The following is a 16777-nucleotide window of genomic DNA, read 5'->3' on the forward strand; positions in this document are numbered from 1 at the left end:
GTAAATGAGTGAATAAGTCACGTGTAATCTTATAAAAACACTCTTTTTTAGATGAATTATAGAAATCTTTAGAAAAAAGTAAAATTTAGAATGCACTACCTACATGTTATTTATTTTTTTCATGCTTCTGGATCAACCAAAAAATATGGTATAATTACTTAGTACATAATTATCCTTACTGCATATAATAAAGCATGTATTGTCTATACAGAAATCAGCATACTTTTCAATGCAAGCAAAATTTTTCAGATGGGTAAGCTGCCTGTGTTACTAACTTTATTAGAGATATTTCTTGATGTCAATACATGTGGTAAATGCATGGTCTTAACTTTTTGGAATTACGAATCATGTCTCATAGTCTTCCATCTAACACATCTGTTGTGAGTTTATCGCAGCCAGCACTAAACAGCACTAAACACCCTTGCAGCTGTTCACTCACTCACCCTCAGAAGGATGGGGATAGTGTAGGAAGAGAAAAAGTGAAAAAACTCATGGGTCAAGATAAACAAGTTTAATAAGTGGAGGAAAGAGGGGAAAAAATAATAATAATTAAAAAAAAAAAAAAAGTGATGCAAAGGCAATCACTTACCACCTCTCAAAGGCAGATTGATAAGTCTCCAAGTTACATTTGAGACATAGCCTCCCAGTTTTATTTCTGAGCATGATGTTATATGGAGTATCCCTTTGGCCAGTTCAGGTCAGCAGTCCTGACTGGTATGCTCCTTCTTTGGTATCCTCCTTCTTGCCTATCCCCAGCCTGCATGCTATGGGGGCAGAGTAAGAAAAAGAAAGCTTTGGCACAGTTCAAGCACTGCTCAACCAGAGACAAAACATTGTTGTGTTACCAACACACTTCTAGTCATGAATCCAAAACACAGCACCATATGGGCTATTATGAAAAAAGTTAATTCCATCCCAGTCAGACTCAGCATACCACTACCGTATTTATTGGTAGGTCATGTACACAAGTACTTTCGCTGGCAACCAATTCATTGCACAGTGTAAAATGCAATACATTTTTACTGCCACAAATTAAAGTTTATCAATGCAAATTCAAAAGGCTCTGGTCAAATAGCAAAATAAACCATCTCATTATTGGCACTTCATCCTTAGCTTCCTTATGTGCTGTAGGACTATCTTGAACAGGCATTTTAAGCATTTAATACAAAAATAGTATATTCTTTACATTAATCTTATTCAAGACCTTGCTGTCCTTGTTGTAATACAAGAATTGGCACAATCTGATGAACTGCAGCTTGATACTTAGGAGATTACTGGACAGAAACAATCTTACCTCTCAAAGGATGTTTCCTTTGAGAACCTGTTTAAAGGTTGATGTTGTTTTAGAAGGCTGGAAGAGTGGGAACATAGTGCCAGATGTTAAAATGGCAAGAAAGAAAAGCCAAGTCTAGCTTGTCAGCTTAGATTTAATTCCTGGAAGATTTTGGAGCATATATTCAAGCAAATGATTTGTTAGCAGCTGCAAAATAAGGAAGCAATGAGCAATAACAGACATGTATTTGCCAACAAATTGCATTAAACCAATTCTACAACAATTTTTACAGACTGGCAAGAAGCAGTACGTCATGCATTCTGAAAAATGTTTCAGCACTAACATGATATTCTCTTATGCAACTAGGAAATCTTGGGTTAGATTAAATTTCTAAATTGCTACTAAAATACATGCAAAGTTGGCTGGATAGCTGTGCGAGCTGTCAGTAATTCTTAGTAAAGTGAAAGGACAAGCCAACCACAGGTGTCTTTTCTGGAATCCTGGAAGAATCAGTTCTTTTTTTTTTTTTTTTTTTAATCAGCCTGGATGGTAGAGCAGAGACCAATTTTACTAAATCTGCTGTAACACAGAAGGAAAAAACAGCATACTCAAGAACAAGTTTTGAATTCAAAATCAGCTTGACAAATTAGAGAAAAGGACCAAAAGACTGGCTGAAATTCTGTGGCAACAAGAGAAAGGAGCTAGGCATGGGAATGAAACACACTATAACATGCAAAAACACATTATAGAGAAAAACTGATGAAATACTGTTTATTTGGAAAAGAATCTTGGAATCTGCCTGTACCACATTCTGAACAGGGAACAGCAAAGCCATTAAGTTTTCCATCTAAGAAGATGAACAAGAACAAGAACAAGAACGAGAACAAGGACAAGAACAAGAAGAATTAGAGTTGCATACCTTACAGGAAAAGTGACTAACGGAGGACCTGATACCAAAGATCAAGTTTGTAAAGAGGTGGTGTAAGAAGCAAAGAAATTATCTGATCTTTTATACCCATGGTGCATAGGAGAAAAAATAATGTTGTTTAATTGCAGCAATTAAGAGTCAGGAAGAACTTTCTAATGCTAAGAATAGTGAAAAACTGATCTGGTGGGAGTGGGGTGTGGAAGATAGATAAATGATAGATAAAGATAAGATAGATAAACCATGTCTCTGGAATGACAGAGACAGAAAATCTTTCTGGATAGTTCTGTTTTTTTTTTTTTTTTTTTTTTTTTTTTCCTCATGATTTTAGGATTTCCTTCTCTTCATAATGACATTAATAATTACACTTAAGCATTCTGGGAACAGAGTAAAAGATCCTGCTTAACATCTGGTTGATGGCTACAGAATGTTGTCGTCCAATACAGTAAATGCCAAAGATCAAATCTACTAGTAGTTGTAATAATTTGTACCTGATCCTTTGAACTTTAATATAAAATGTTAGCCTTCCAATTAGAAATAGTGTTTGTTGTTGTTATTCTTGTTTTTCTCATTCTCAATAGTTGGAATGTGGGAAAATTCTACTTGTTTCTACTTGGGTGAACAGCAGTGGTTGAGGGCTTCTACCTGAATGTGTTACTAGAAGGAAGGAGGGAAGGAAGGAAGGAAGGAAGGAAGGAAGGAAGGAAGGAAGGAAGGAAGGAAGGAAGGAAGGAAGGAAGGAAGGAAGGAAGGAAGGAAGGAAGGAAGGAAGGAAGGAAGGAAGGAAGGAAGGAAGGGTGGGTGGGTGGGTGGGTGGGTGGGTGGGTGAGTGGTTGGTAGTTAAAGAGAAGCAGCTATGGTGCTGCTTTTCTGTAATGTTTAGAAAACAATAGGAAAAAAAAAACCTGAAAAAGAACCACCACCAACAACAACACAAACCATATTTCAGTTTACTTGGTTTGAACATTACAGGACCATTGTTAGCCTGGGAAATGGCAGAATGAAATCTGAAACAGCATAGAACTTTTTTGAACCTTTGTTGCTTCTCCCGTCTCCCCTCTTTAGATCCTATAGTGAGATAAAGATGCAGCCTGTTTTTTAGATCCTATCATGAGACAAAGAACTAGATGAAAAGGTCTATGCGAATTGTTTGTGTTTACGTCTTTCATGGAGTGGCTTGATGCTATGGTACATGATGTTATTGCAATTAATAATATGTGGTGATGTTGTTGTTCTGGTTGCTTTTTGAAGACCCTGTAGTTTGGACCCAACTGAACTGAATATTTCTCTTCCTTATTTCTCTCCTGAGAAAATTTCTCTTCATATATAACAACATTTCTTCTCTATTACGCTTGATAAGAAGAGATTTTTTAACTTTCCTCTTGGTGGAAAAAAAAAAGTAAGTCTTATTTATTTTCTTATGTTTGCCATTTTGTCCTTCATATTAAATCTACAATTCTTTCTACAGGAGACAGAAAGACAAATCGTAAAGGGGAAAGTCTGCAAATAAATTAAATTGGCACATGGAGGCATTTCCTAAAAATAAGTACATTTATCTAGAGTGCGGGAAGATACCGATCTGTTTCTTTCTTCTTTCTGTCCTGCTCATTGACAGCAGCAGAGTTGCTTTTTGGTATGATAAAATAAATAAATAAATAAATAAATAAAAATTGTCTAAATACAATGAAGAACAGCCAGAATTCTTAGAAGATGTAAGCATAAGATAGTAAATTACTTCCATGGACACTTACCCTCCTTAGTTGCCTAACTGAGTAAAACAAGGAGTTCACAAATTCTCAGCACATTCAGCACTGCATATTCTTTTCTACTCAACAACAACAACAAACAAACAAACAAACAAAAATATTTAGAATTAATTCCACTATCTGAAAGATCACAACAATTTTCACAGGTGTTATGGTTTAGAGAAGCAGCATTATATCCAATTTAAATATTTCTGTTACAACACTATATGGCTCATATGATGCCTACATAGTCTGTCATAAACAATGAAGTCACCTACCTTTAGACATAATATTGTATGTCTAGGCCTATCCAAGTGTTCTATATTTGGCTTTATTCTTCAGTTTTCCTGAATCAAATTAAAATTCCACTATAGAGTTTTCCTCATCTCAGGAAAGTGGAAGAAGTTGTAGAGACACACATTCACTTGAACTGAATGACCCTCATATCAATCATAAGCACCATTTGGGCTTGCATGGAAACATCAACTACTGAATTTTCTTTCTGCTTCATGGAGGCATTTGTTTGTGTAAGCCACCAAGGTCTTTCTATGAAAGATGCTATAGAATCATAAAAAGGTTTTATTGCTTTACAAAGTGTGGATACTTCATCAGTGAACTAAAAAGATTTCTACCTGCAAAGATGTGAACTCAGTGCTCTGAGGCTGAGTACATAGAATCACCTGAAAAGGGAGAATCATTTCCAGTGATTAACCTGAAAAAAAGAAAAGAAAAAGTATTGTAAGCAGAATGAACAAAACTTAGCCCTGGGAAGAACATACTTAAGTGTTTTTGTTTTTGTTTTCCACAGAACAAAGTAGTTAGTTCACCTGTAAAAGGTGATTGGCAACAAAATAAAATGCTTTGTTTTAATACTCTTCGCATTATTTACTAGGACTCTATACTAGGACTCCACATTAGAGTCATGGTGTAGGTGTGGCTCACTGTAGCAATCAAGACCCATATCTTTCTTTGATATTTCTTTACTTGTGAATCACCGTTTCCATCTTTTCCATAACATCGTAGCTCTGCAATTCTTTTCTTTCTTTTTTTTTTTTTTTTTTTTTTTTTTTTTTGTGAGGGGTGACTCTAATGTCTCCAATGGATGAAAATGCTTTCTCAAGAATCTTTTTTCAAGGTACTGTGTAACCTCTGCATGCTTTTTTTTCTTTTTTTTTTTTTTTTTTTTTTGGGTGCGTGTGTGTGTGTGTCTTCATATATACGAATTTTAGAATATGACTGTGCTAGAGTATCAGAGTCTATGAAAGGATATTTTGCATCCCTGTAGCCACAGGAAAGTAGCAGCATGCAATGTAATTATGTATTATATGTAAGATCACATTCACGTTATGTCTTCTAGAGAGGGTCCTGATCAGCAAGGTAACATGTTTTATTTTAATATACAGTTCATCTATTTCAGTGTTCAGTTTCTTTAAAATATTTTTCAAACATCTATTAAATTAGCTATGTAATATTTTGTTCAGAAAAGGAACATATACAAATAACTGTATTTGTTGATGTTGCACTGGAAATGTGGGCATATGGATTTGCTAATTTTTTAGTGAAAAGTGTGCTTGCCTAAGCTACTGATCTTGTGTGGTCTTGATTCCCATGAACATCTCTCAAGGTCAGAGGGAGATGCTGATAAAGACTGAGGTCAATAGTACATACTTAATGCTATACTTCCCATGGCAGAGCAACCTGACAAAAATATATTGTCTTGGAATCATTTTGTCTAAAAGTATTATTGTTGTCATGACTGTCTATAAGTTAATTCTGTGCTTTCCAAGTCACCCAAGTGCTTTTTTTAACAATTGCATAACAATTGCATGCGAGTTATTACTCTGCAATGGGTCTAATTTTTATCCCTGGATATCAAGCTCAACTAGTGAAACCCTCACTGGTAAACTGATCTCCAGCTTTCCCTTATAGCTATCAATCATTCTCCATGAATTGTGCTAGAAATACAATCCAAAAAGATTTTAGCTGGTACAGATAGTCACAACCATGTTTATGGTTTGTACAGAATATATTTTCGAAGGAAAAAAAAAAAAAAGGCAATTATACGGTTATTTTACCCGGGTCTTGAATTGCAACTCATTTCTGAAGAGATCTGTCAAAAAAAGCCAACAAACAACCCACCTTGAAACAACTTTTTTCACTTGACCATGAAACATACTCAAAACATACTCAAAGAGATATACAGGAATATGTCTGAAACAAAAGTATTTTTTCCTTTAAAAGGCTCCAGTAAATAGTTCAAAAAAAATAAATTAAAGAAATTTAAAGAATAAAGAAAAAAAAGTCTCAGATGCTTTATAATGGTTCATAAAATATTTTTGGATGGAATGACTCCTGGAAAAGTAGCCAGGGTCACTGAGACCCATGACATTGTGCTGAGTAAGTTACACTAATTCTTAGACACTCCGTTTTCCCAAAGAAATTGCTATTCTTCTTTTCCCCTTCTTTTTTTTTTTTTTCCCATTCTTATCCTTCTTCTAATCCTTCTTCTCCTTGCTCTTCTTCTCTTTCTTTTTGTTCTTCTTCCTGTTTTCCTTTTCTTTCATTTGCACTTAGTTCTTAGATTTGCTAAGGAAATTGCCAAAATCCAGGAGGAAATGCACAATTTACATAATTGAAGGGAGTAACTGATACCAAAATATATGTCACTGTTGCACAAGAGGGAGATTAAGCTCTCTATGTAAACTTTAAACTTTAGGCCCCAATCCTGTAATCTCTGAATTCAGTTGCAAAATTCCAGTTCCTTAAATTCCCAGTGGCACTGTTACTTCATTTCAGAGAGTACAGATCATGTTATTCCTACATGGTGAACTTCAGTTTTCCTTTGTACGTATTAGTTTTCTTCCAACATGTGTAAACCCTATTCTTTAATTTCTTTGAAAATTTATTTTTTTCTGCTTTTAGTTTCAGGAGAAATCAGGACTTAGAAAGCATGTGCTGTTTCTACCCAAATCGAGTGTGTACTCCACTCTCCACTCTTGCCGTTTGACTTATGTTCTTACTGTTGATGACTGTAGGTATTTTTTACAATATTTCAACAAATTAGAAAAAATAGCCAGACCTGAAGGATACCTTTTTTTTTTTTTTTTTTTTCTAAATGCTTTTCTCCTTTTTTTATGCTCCAAAGTGTTTGTAATTGAATGATCCAATTTTAAGACAGCAATTCCAGTTTCAAATATATGTATAAGAGTTTAAACCAAAGATTTGAACTTATATTAAGAGACTTAAAACCAGTCTCCATATATTTGAAGTAACTCTCTTGTCTCAGTAGAATTTTACATAACCATATCTTTCCTCTGAATCTTAGTTTTCCCATTTCATGCTCAGTTCAATCAATTTGGATGAAAAATTTATATGACCTATGTTAATAACTTCACTACTGTAAGTCATATCTAAATACACAGGTATGTAGGCATTCACAAATAGAACATATGAAGGTGATTTCCCTGTGATTTCCCAAGATTTTCTGTGTGGCTTTTATTTCATCTTACAAAATACTGGTTTGGACAAGCAGTGTTGGTCTAATCTATAATATGCAGCTTGGTGAAGCAACAGCTATACACTAGAGATGACACTAAGCTTGTTTTAACTACGATATAAACCCAGATCTTGAAAGCATTGTGGTAACTTCCATTACACTAAAAGCTATTGATTAGAAATGCTTCCCTCGCATAAGAGTAGACTCAAACTCATAGAGTGCCAATGATTGACCATGGGAGCTCAATGGGAGCTGCACATGCTAAGGAGCAGCCCAGCATATAAGCCATGAAAATCAAGGAGCAATCCAGGTTTTAAACTGTATGAAAGGATTTATATCCATCTGAACGGGTTCTAAAGAAGATCCCATTAATAAGAACCATTCCTGTCTAAGTTTTTTATTCCATCTATTTTTTTACTACAACTTTATTTGGTTTTGACTATATGATTTTACACTTACCAGACTATATATTATTACTGAAGTCAGAAGAAGCATACATTCTTTTCTTATTTATTTATTTATTTTTAATGAAGGACTCCTATGTTTTTAAAGTAATTCAATCATGGTGTTTTTAAGGCATATCTTTAATGTGTCTTTTAAATACATGTGGATATAATTGATATAAGATGTAAGACAGTAATAACAGCAGAGTTGTTTAAAGGCTATGCTAATGCTCTAACCAGAAGATGATGTATTTTAAATATTTGCCCCATGACAGAAAACTATGATAACTCACTATAATAATGCAGACTGGATGAATAAAGATAGCTGTCAGTATTGAATATTAAGAGGTACATGCAAAGGGATAAAGTAAAACACTTTAAATCTTCATATTCTAAACTACTTTTGGAGACAAATGCTTTTTTTGGGAAGGGAGAGTTAGTTTGTTTTAATGGAAGTAGAATATGGTGACTGTCACACATGCATTGTAAGCATGTTATGGGAAATATGCTTAGAATTTATCTATTTATTATAAGTAAATGATTTACAAGCATTAGACATTCTTCCTATTGTATACTTTTGGAATAAGTATCTATTTCTAAAAGTGAGAGGGCATTTGCTATAAGCTGTGAAGATTTGAATTAAAAAAAATAAAAATGAACAAGCACTTTTTAGCTCGCTATATGAAGAGTCTCCACAAATAACTTACGGTGTTAATGGCTTTTGCATATTTTTTTTTGTCTTTTGAATCAAACTAATTATAGAATGACAGTACCTTGAAACATTTTCTTTAAACAAAGGAACATACAATTTCAAAATCCTATTAATCCATATTGCCTTTTCAAGTTTCTTAAGCATCTTCATATGCATTAGTCATTGCTTTGTTGAATTGTAAGATTTTTCCTGAAATTTTGTTACCTATTTCTGTTCCTTGGCATGCTATGACATTTTGTATCAGTATTGTTTTAGTGAAGTAAAAATGTTTACTATGTTGAATGAGAAGATTGCCCCTGTTTTAGTTTCTGTATATATTAACAGTTGGACCATCGCACACCATTTATTGCTCCCTATGTTGGCTGTGTTCATTACATTTATACATTCTTTACATTGCATAGTACAATTACTATGCATTACTATATGAATGAATATGCGTATGTGTATGTAGGCTATCTATTCAATATATACACAGACGCCCCTTGCAGGCAAGAAAGTCATACCAATTTCACCTTGTTTAAATACAAATTTCTCTCTTAGTAGGTGGTTAGTGGCTTAGGTTAGTCCTCTGTTCCATAATCTTGATTGAAAAAAATATGCAAGAAATATTTGTGGTTTGTTTGGGAGTTCTGTTAATTTGATTAAGTACATAGGTTATATGATACATGATCCTTGCTTTCATGATTATAATTCCGTGAATTGCCTAATGGCATAAATAGTCTGCTGGGGAGAAATTTTAATTAAGGTTTAGATGCTGGAGTTTTGCCACTTTGGGAACCTCAGAATTATTCCTCCTCTCTATGAATAAAAAGTGGAAGGCAGGTGATTTATATGTTCATTTTAATGAAGGAACTAATATAATTGATTCTGATAATGTTTTAGCCCAGAAATAGATCTTTGATAAAGAGTCCTACACTGATTTTTCCTTGATGCCAGCCACTGTGTGATTCTAAGCAATTTGCCGTATACAGAAGAGCTGACAATAGAAAAGAAATTTTCATTGTCAACATGTTACTGTGATGATGCAAAATGATATGTAGTTTTAGCAGAAGAAAGTAAAATAGGTAAAGATTAGCACTGGAATATATATCTGAGACATACCTTTCAAAAAGGAACAAAGGTAGCAAGGAATACTTCAAGAACTATGTATATTGATCAAACTGTAAGGTAGCTCCAACTTGATTTGTGTTCTTTTTATAGATGTCGCCAAAGCGTGACCGTCTTGAAAGATCTGCTAGCAATATACATTTTATTTGTCCAGTTCTGAGATACGAACAGACATAGACAAGAAAATTAGTGTAGCTAGACATAATATGCATACCATCAAGGTTTTGCATAAGCATGTCAGACACAATATCTCCTTGTTGGAAACTGCCTGTTTCACCAATTCTAAACTAACACTGTCAGGTTTGTTGCATCACTTAGAAGCCTTAGAAGAGTTACAATAAATATATTTTTATGCTGAGAAAATAGCTGGCGAACTAATTCATATCAAAGTGCTTAAAGAAAGCCAAGCACCATTCTAAAGCATCTGTTTCCCTATTGCAGTGTGTACGAGTACTTTGTACACACAGAAGCTCAATCCAATCATTCACACACCTACAGAAAAGACGCGTTGTTATTCAGTTCATGTAAAATCCATGGAGGAAATTTAAAAATTTCAATTCTTACTTCAGCTAAGGAAGAACAGATTTTAATTGAAGAAATACTGATCTTAATTCTAAAATTTCTTGTAATTAAATTATTTTCATTACACTTGTTGGCTAATTAATCAGCATTGAAATGCTGAATTAGGATAGAAATGATTGTAGACTAGTTCAGGAGAAAATTAAGTTCAGTTCTGAAGAAAATAAAACATGAGAAACACATTTTGCTCATGTGCAGTCACAGATAGCTGCGATTAAATATTAACTTGATGTCAATTTAAAACCTTCATTACAGCCTTAGGATTTCCAGAGTACAGCTCCACTCATGTCAGAGGAATTTCCTATTTCAACTAGTAGAAAGTTTGTTCTGTACCATTTTAAAGGCTTCCAAACGCAGGTTCAGTTCAGTTCAAATGCACAAAATCAATCTTAACAGTAGATGAGATTTCTGATGATTACCTAAAGAACTGTACAGCAAAGTGATTTCAAATATTGTTACCGTACTTTTGTGTACAGTGCATCTTCTATATTTTCAGCTACTAATTCTGAAGAACATTTCATCCCAAAGTATCTTAAGCTGCTTGTGTTAAAATCACAGCATCACTGATAGCACCCAAGCATTTCTCATTTCCTGCATACAGTAAAAGACAGAGTAAAAATATAAAAATATGTGCAGCTTTGCATGGTTCCTATTCATTTTGGTGTTCTATTAGTGTAACTAGGCACAATGCTGCCATCTGGTTGGAAAAGGCCCTATGCTGTTTGTCCATTTTGCAGCATGTCTACTGTCTGTCCAGCAAATCCTATTGTATTAATGGGGCTAACAGATCAGTTTTGTTGAAAGGATGATTGGACAGGGATTTGATTTCATCTGATAGTAATTTAGGCTAGATTTTTTAGCCTCTTGTGTATATGTAGTTGACTACAAAAAGCACAGAACAATAGGGAATCAGATTTATTGGTCTATTTACTGCTCTTATTTACACGTAAAAAGTCACAACTAAATCTGAACAAATCTTGATTCCTCACTTAAGGAATTGTTTTCTTAAAGAAGTTCTACAAATAATGTATGAATTTTTCAAATTATTTTCAAAACAGATATTTGTAAGACAGAAATCCCTTTGTCATCCTGCATCACTCTTATAGAACATAATTTGTTTGCTACTATTACTCTCTGCCAGACTGAACAGTTCACTCTCTATGAAAGGTTTTGATTTGGATATCCTGAAAATACATTTTTTGTGCCATGTACGTGGCAGGGTTAAGTTGGAGAAGATCTAAAGGACTAATAATAGCACTAGGAAGAAAAGATGCATTATGATAAGATGCAACCATGCAAAGCTGTCTGTATACAGGCAGTATTTAATTCCAGTTAGCGTGTCCATTCTCCATGATAGGAAATAAACTAGTGATTGCTATTAAGATGACTGAAAGCACAAATCAAAGTGTAAAAATCCCAGAGATTTTCAATGAAAACTTAAAGTTTCCAATCCAGAGAAATAGTCCAAGAGGCTATATGGAAAAAGAATAAACAATAAACAATATCATATTACTGGGCTAAGTACTTAGATTTACATTGTATTCAATTTTCTGCTTGTACATAAAAATTAAAGCATTTTCTGAAATAGCATTAAAACACAGAGGAGGGAGTGTTTCTTTGACTTGCCTTCACTTGCACAGATAACTTATTTATCCTTTCATTATATCCATTATTAATATTACTAAATTCAATTGTAAAAAGACTTTTGATTCCACCTTTGATTCCTGGTTGTAATTACCGCAGCCATTACACTGATGCAAGAACATTTGTCTCAATGACTGATGGAAATTACTTTAAAGCACTGACAGATTGCAAGCAGTTCTGAAGTTTAGTACATATGAGACTAGCCAGACCCATTTTAGAGAGGAAAAATTCAACTTTAATGAGGTGGCAAAATAAGGCCAAATTCACATTTCTTGGGACTGTAATATAATTAAAAAGACATCACTTTTACATTTACATCATAATCTCTCCCCTGAGTCAGTACAGGTTTATTTAGAATTATGGTACAAATTACTAAAATGAATGGACAAGTAACTTTCTAAAAGTGTCACTGCTGGGAAGCACTTGAGAAAAATGAAATAAAGGTATCACAGAGTTTTTAATTACTGTAACTACATAAAAACACAAGTCCACTCAGATGTGCAATATCAAAAACTGTGTAACAGTAAAATAACCATAGATTAACAGCATTAAATGAAAGCAATGCCAAATAATTTAACATTTAATATGCTTTTGTTGGGACAAGATAAAAAAGTGATAAAGGTGCATAGAAATCAAACAGCAGAAAAAGATACTGTGTCAGAAAGAGTGTTAATTGTGTCTTGTTGGTTTTGATTCTGTTTGTCATCTGCAGACTCTGGAGAGGGTATTAGGAAATGTTACAGCACGTAAAAGTAAATTGGGTGTGGGGTATTTTCCTACAGGGAACATTGGTAACAATTTGAATTATTTTTGTCGCCAGTCATATTTGAATTCTTCATGGGAAACATATGTCATGACTGTTGCAAAGGATGCAGAGATTGGTTCTGAGAAAACAATTTATTTGAACATTTTAGTATTTTACAGAGTGTCGGAGTTTTGCTGTTGTTTATATTTGGTATCTGTTCTCACTTTGCTACAGAGAATTAATAGATTCATACAAGTTATGGCCAGAATGGACTGTTATGGAAATATTAACCTGATCTCTCAAATGGCAAAAGGCAGAACTACTTCCTGTGATTCCAACAGTGTCACCCAAAAGTGTCTGATTGAGACAGATTCTGTTAAACAAAGGCTCATCTTAAGACTTGAAAGAATTTCCCAGTATTCCCATTTTTTTTTGTTGTTGTTAAAGTTTTTATTTTACTTTCAGTTTGAACTTTTCTGACTATTGATCCCAGCATTTGTCTGGTTGAAAGGACTTCCAGATATTGAGTCTTTTTTGCTTCATTGATAGTTATAGACTGGTTTCAAGACACCTCTTAATCTTGCCTTTCATATATTCAATAGATTGATCACCATACGGCTTTCATTTTAAGACACTCTTGCTGAGTTTTCTGAGTTTTTTAGTGCTGTAAATGACTGTGAGATTTGTTTTTATTCTTTTCTGTAACCTATTCATTTTTCACGTCCTTTTAAATATATGAACACTGGAACTACACACAGTAATGGTTTTAGTTACGCCACAAAATGTAATATCATTTTCTATTCGTGTTCATTATTTCTTTGCCTATGCATGCAAGACTTGCAATGCTGCCCTTAGTTGCAGCTTCACACTAGGAGCTCATCTACAGTCACTTAACTAAAATTTATTTCATTGTCAATGCACCTGAGGTACAGAGCACTCTCCCAAAATGATAGCCTCATCTAGTAAATTCACAGATGTTAGTAGATTTTACAGAGGTGTGCTGCATTTGAGCTAATGTCTTTGTCTTTTACAAAACTGGCAGAAGTTTCTAATTTGCCCTGATGATCCTCAGATTTAGACTCTTCCTCATTTTTGGTGAACATGGGTTATCTGTGCTAATTATATCAGACCTTTTACCTAAGTTTAGTACAGAGTACACTCCCCAAAAGAAGGGATCTTCACAGAGATGTAGATAGAAAGTGGAGCTAGAACAGAATTAAATTCCTTTTACTCTGAAATTTCCCTCTTCCACCAAATAAATAAATAAATAAATAAATATAAAATATAGTCCCTATTATATTTCTACCCACTGCACTGGAAGGTACCCTGAGTGGGTGTACCCAAAGCTGTATGGAGTCTGGGCAAATCCATTCACTTCAGACCTAATGGAGCCATTCTCTCAGTCATGTGGAAACACAGAAACTACTGGGCCTTTTTCCTTAGATTCAGTTAGATTTGAAAATTTTATGGATGGATCCCAAATTTGGTTCCATAAATGCCAGCTATAGGAAATGATCCTCCCCTATTTAATTTTATTTCAGGCTACTTCCTCACTATTCCTGCTATTGAGTATCTTATGAAATTTCATAGACAGTGTCTGTGGTATAATTCATTGTTGTCAAATATTATTGAACTGTAATTCAAATAAGGAAAAAAAATGCTTTAAAAATACCATTTCTAATATGCTATCTTTATTATGTTATTTCTAGAATGATATTTTTGTAACTTCATAATACTAACATATTTTTTTCATCTGTTTATCATGAGCATACTGCTCTTTTATAATTGTCAGGACAAATATTGTGCTCTGTGTGTGGATAAGGTATAAATATTTTAGGAGAATAAAATTGTAATAGCAGGAAAAACAAAACATATGAGCAGTCAGTTATTTTGTAAAAGAATCAAGAATTCCATGAAGCATCACCAAATGTTAAAATGATTCTTGAATTAATAAAAGCATCCTATAAAAACATGGTTCACATCACTGAATCAGGGTAATAGGCTAACATAATTGGATTGCATTGGGCTTTTGTTGCAAAAAAAAATATGGAGTAGATTCTGCTCTCATCTCAGTAGGGACAGCCTGGGACAACTCATCCAAAGATAATAGCCAGATTCACAGCCTGTGTAAGTGTAAGTTCTACTGATTTCAATAGTGTCATGACAGATATAAGTGAACTGAATATTTGGCTAAATATGTGAAGTCAACAGAATACACCAGTAGAGCTGAGAGCAGAATTTGGCCAAAGGAATTAGGTTACAAACACAGAGAGTAGCAGTGCAGTTTAGGATTGTTTTTGGCAGAGGGGAGGGGGGGCGGTCTAGGAATTAAGTATTTGCAGTGGATAAATTCCTCTCTAGCTCTTCATCTAGCTGAATGCAACATGAAAACAGGATTTTTCATGTCTAGTAGAAATCAAAACAGTGATGAGAAAGTTACCTGTCTGGCTAGTTGACTGGTGGCTGATGGAGGCTTTAAGGCCGTTCTGCATCTCTACTGTTGCATTGGCAATCTCTTTTAGCCTCTCACCTCATACCTGGGCTGTGCATTAGTGGAGATCATTGGTAGGATCTGTTGGTGCAGAAAAGGCTAAGAGCCCTCTTGTGTGAATGCTTGTGACAATGAGGACATGGCGTGTCTTGTATCAAAGCCTTTGTTTCCACCAATGCCAACAGAGTTGCTCAGTAGAGACTAAGGTCCTACAGGGTGGATGTATGTGGACATGGATAAACTGTGGGTGGCTAAATCATCAAAAATAATGGGAATGAGTAACACAGCTCTACTTGCTTCCAGTTACGTAAAGTTTACACCAGTGCAACTCTAATGACGTAAGTACAGGTACTCTTGATTTAAATTCATGAGTCACTGAGGAAATTTTGCTCCCTCTAAAATGCATACTTATAACATTGATAGTGTACATTGCTTTCAAAGAGTTTTTTTTTTTTGTTTGTTTTTTTTTTTTTGTTTTTTTTGTTTTTAAGAATGGCTCGAGGAAGTGAAAAAAAAAAAAAAGCCAAAGTTAGAATTTGGGTCTTCTGGCTTCCTCATCTCTACTTAGAATGATAGGCCATGCCAGGAAAAGGAGAATCGGGAAAGTAAGGCAGACTGTAAGCTATACGTGACAGGATATAGGACAGTGATATAGGACAGCACAATACCTTCAATAAATAATGTCAAGTTCTAACCTAACATAAAAAAAAAAAAGCAAAACAAAACACACACACACACACACAAAAAAAAAAACAACTTGGAAAGTACCGTAAAGAAGCCTAACAAAATATTTTCTTAGATTGCAGATCTGTTAAAAAATGTGTGATTTATCCTGACAACAACATGAGGAGGAATGAATTTTCATTGTTGTTTCCTAGTATGTAGGGATTTGGCCATATCTACATGGTATTATTCACAGAGCAGGAATTCAGCACTTTTAATTTTCTTTAATTTGAAATGTTTTGACAATTTAATATACTATCAGTTAAAAGTTTAATCAATCAGACATTTACGGGAAGTTACTCAGCTAGTGTAAATCTTTCTGGTGCCAGAGCCATCAACAAAGACATGCTAATCAGTGCTAAGAATATACCCGTCATATAAAACAAAATATACTAAACGTTCTAACTAGGTGAGTTTAAGCATCTGGTGCTGCCTGTTACATTGTGTTCAGAACTCTCTGCTTGACTTCAACATCATGAGCCTTTTAGCATGTTCATGCACTGATTTTAAGTAATAGTAATTTGAATAAAATGTGTCCAACAGAATGTTATTGCAGTATTGATATTACAATATACTGCAGCACTGAAAACTAAATGAAGGAATTTGGAGTTTCCCCATTTCCCCATTTCTTTGTTGTTTTTGCACCATCCATCTCCTTGACTTCTATGTTGTTTTTCCTTTCTTTTTTTTTTTTTTTCCTTTCTTTTTCTCTCTCCCCTGGGATCTCTATGTACTCACTACCATCCTCTCCTCAGTCAAAATTGTTAAGGGCAACAAAGATGTACTCCCTCAAAATCATCTACTTAGTGAAGGAGTTGTGGAGTACAGACACTAGCATGAATACTAGGATATTGAGCCTGCTTCTTAACTTTGAATTCTGTTCACTTTACTAGC

General features: G+C 34.3%; 1 protein-coding gene across 32 annotated transcripts in view; it reads left to right on the forward strand.

Annotated features, from left to right (window-relative positions):
- NRXN1 (neurexin 1) overlaps positions 1 to 16777 on the forward strand; it is a 709571-nt gene that overhangs the window by 52411 nt on the left and 640383 nt on the right. The gene's annotated exons all lie outside the window — the stretch shown is intronic.

The sequence above is a fragment of the Anas platyrhynchos genome, chromosome 3 (assembly GCF_047663525.1).
Source record: "Anas platyrhynchos isolate ZD024472 breed Pekin duck chromosome 3, IASCAAS_PekinDuck_T2T, whole genome shotgun sequence".
In the NCBI taxonomy this organism is placed as follows: domain Eukaryota; kingdom Metazoa; phylum Chordata; class Aves; order Anseriformes; family Anatidae; genus Anas; species Anas platyrhynchos.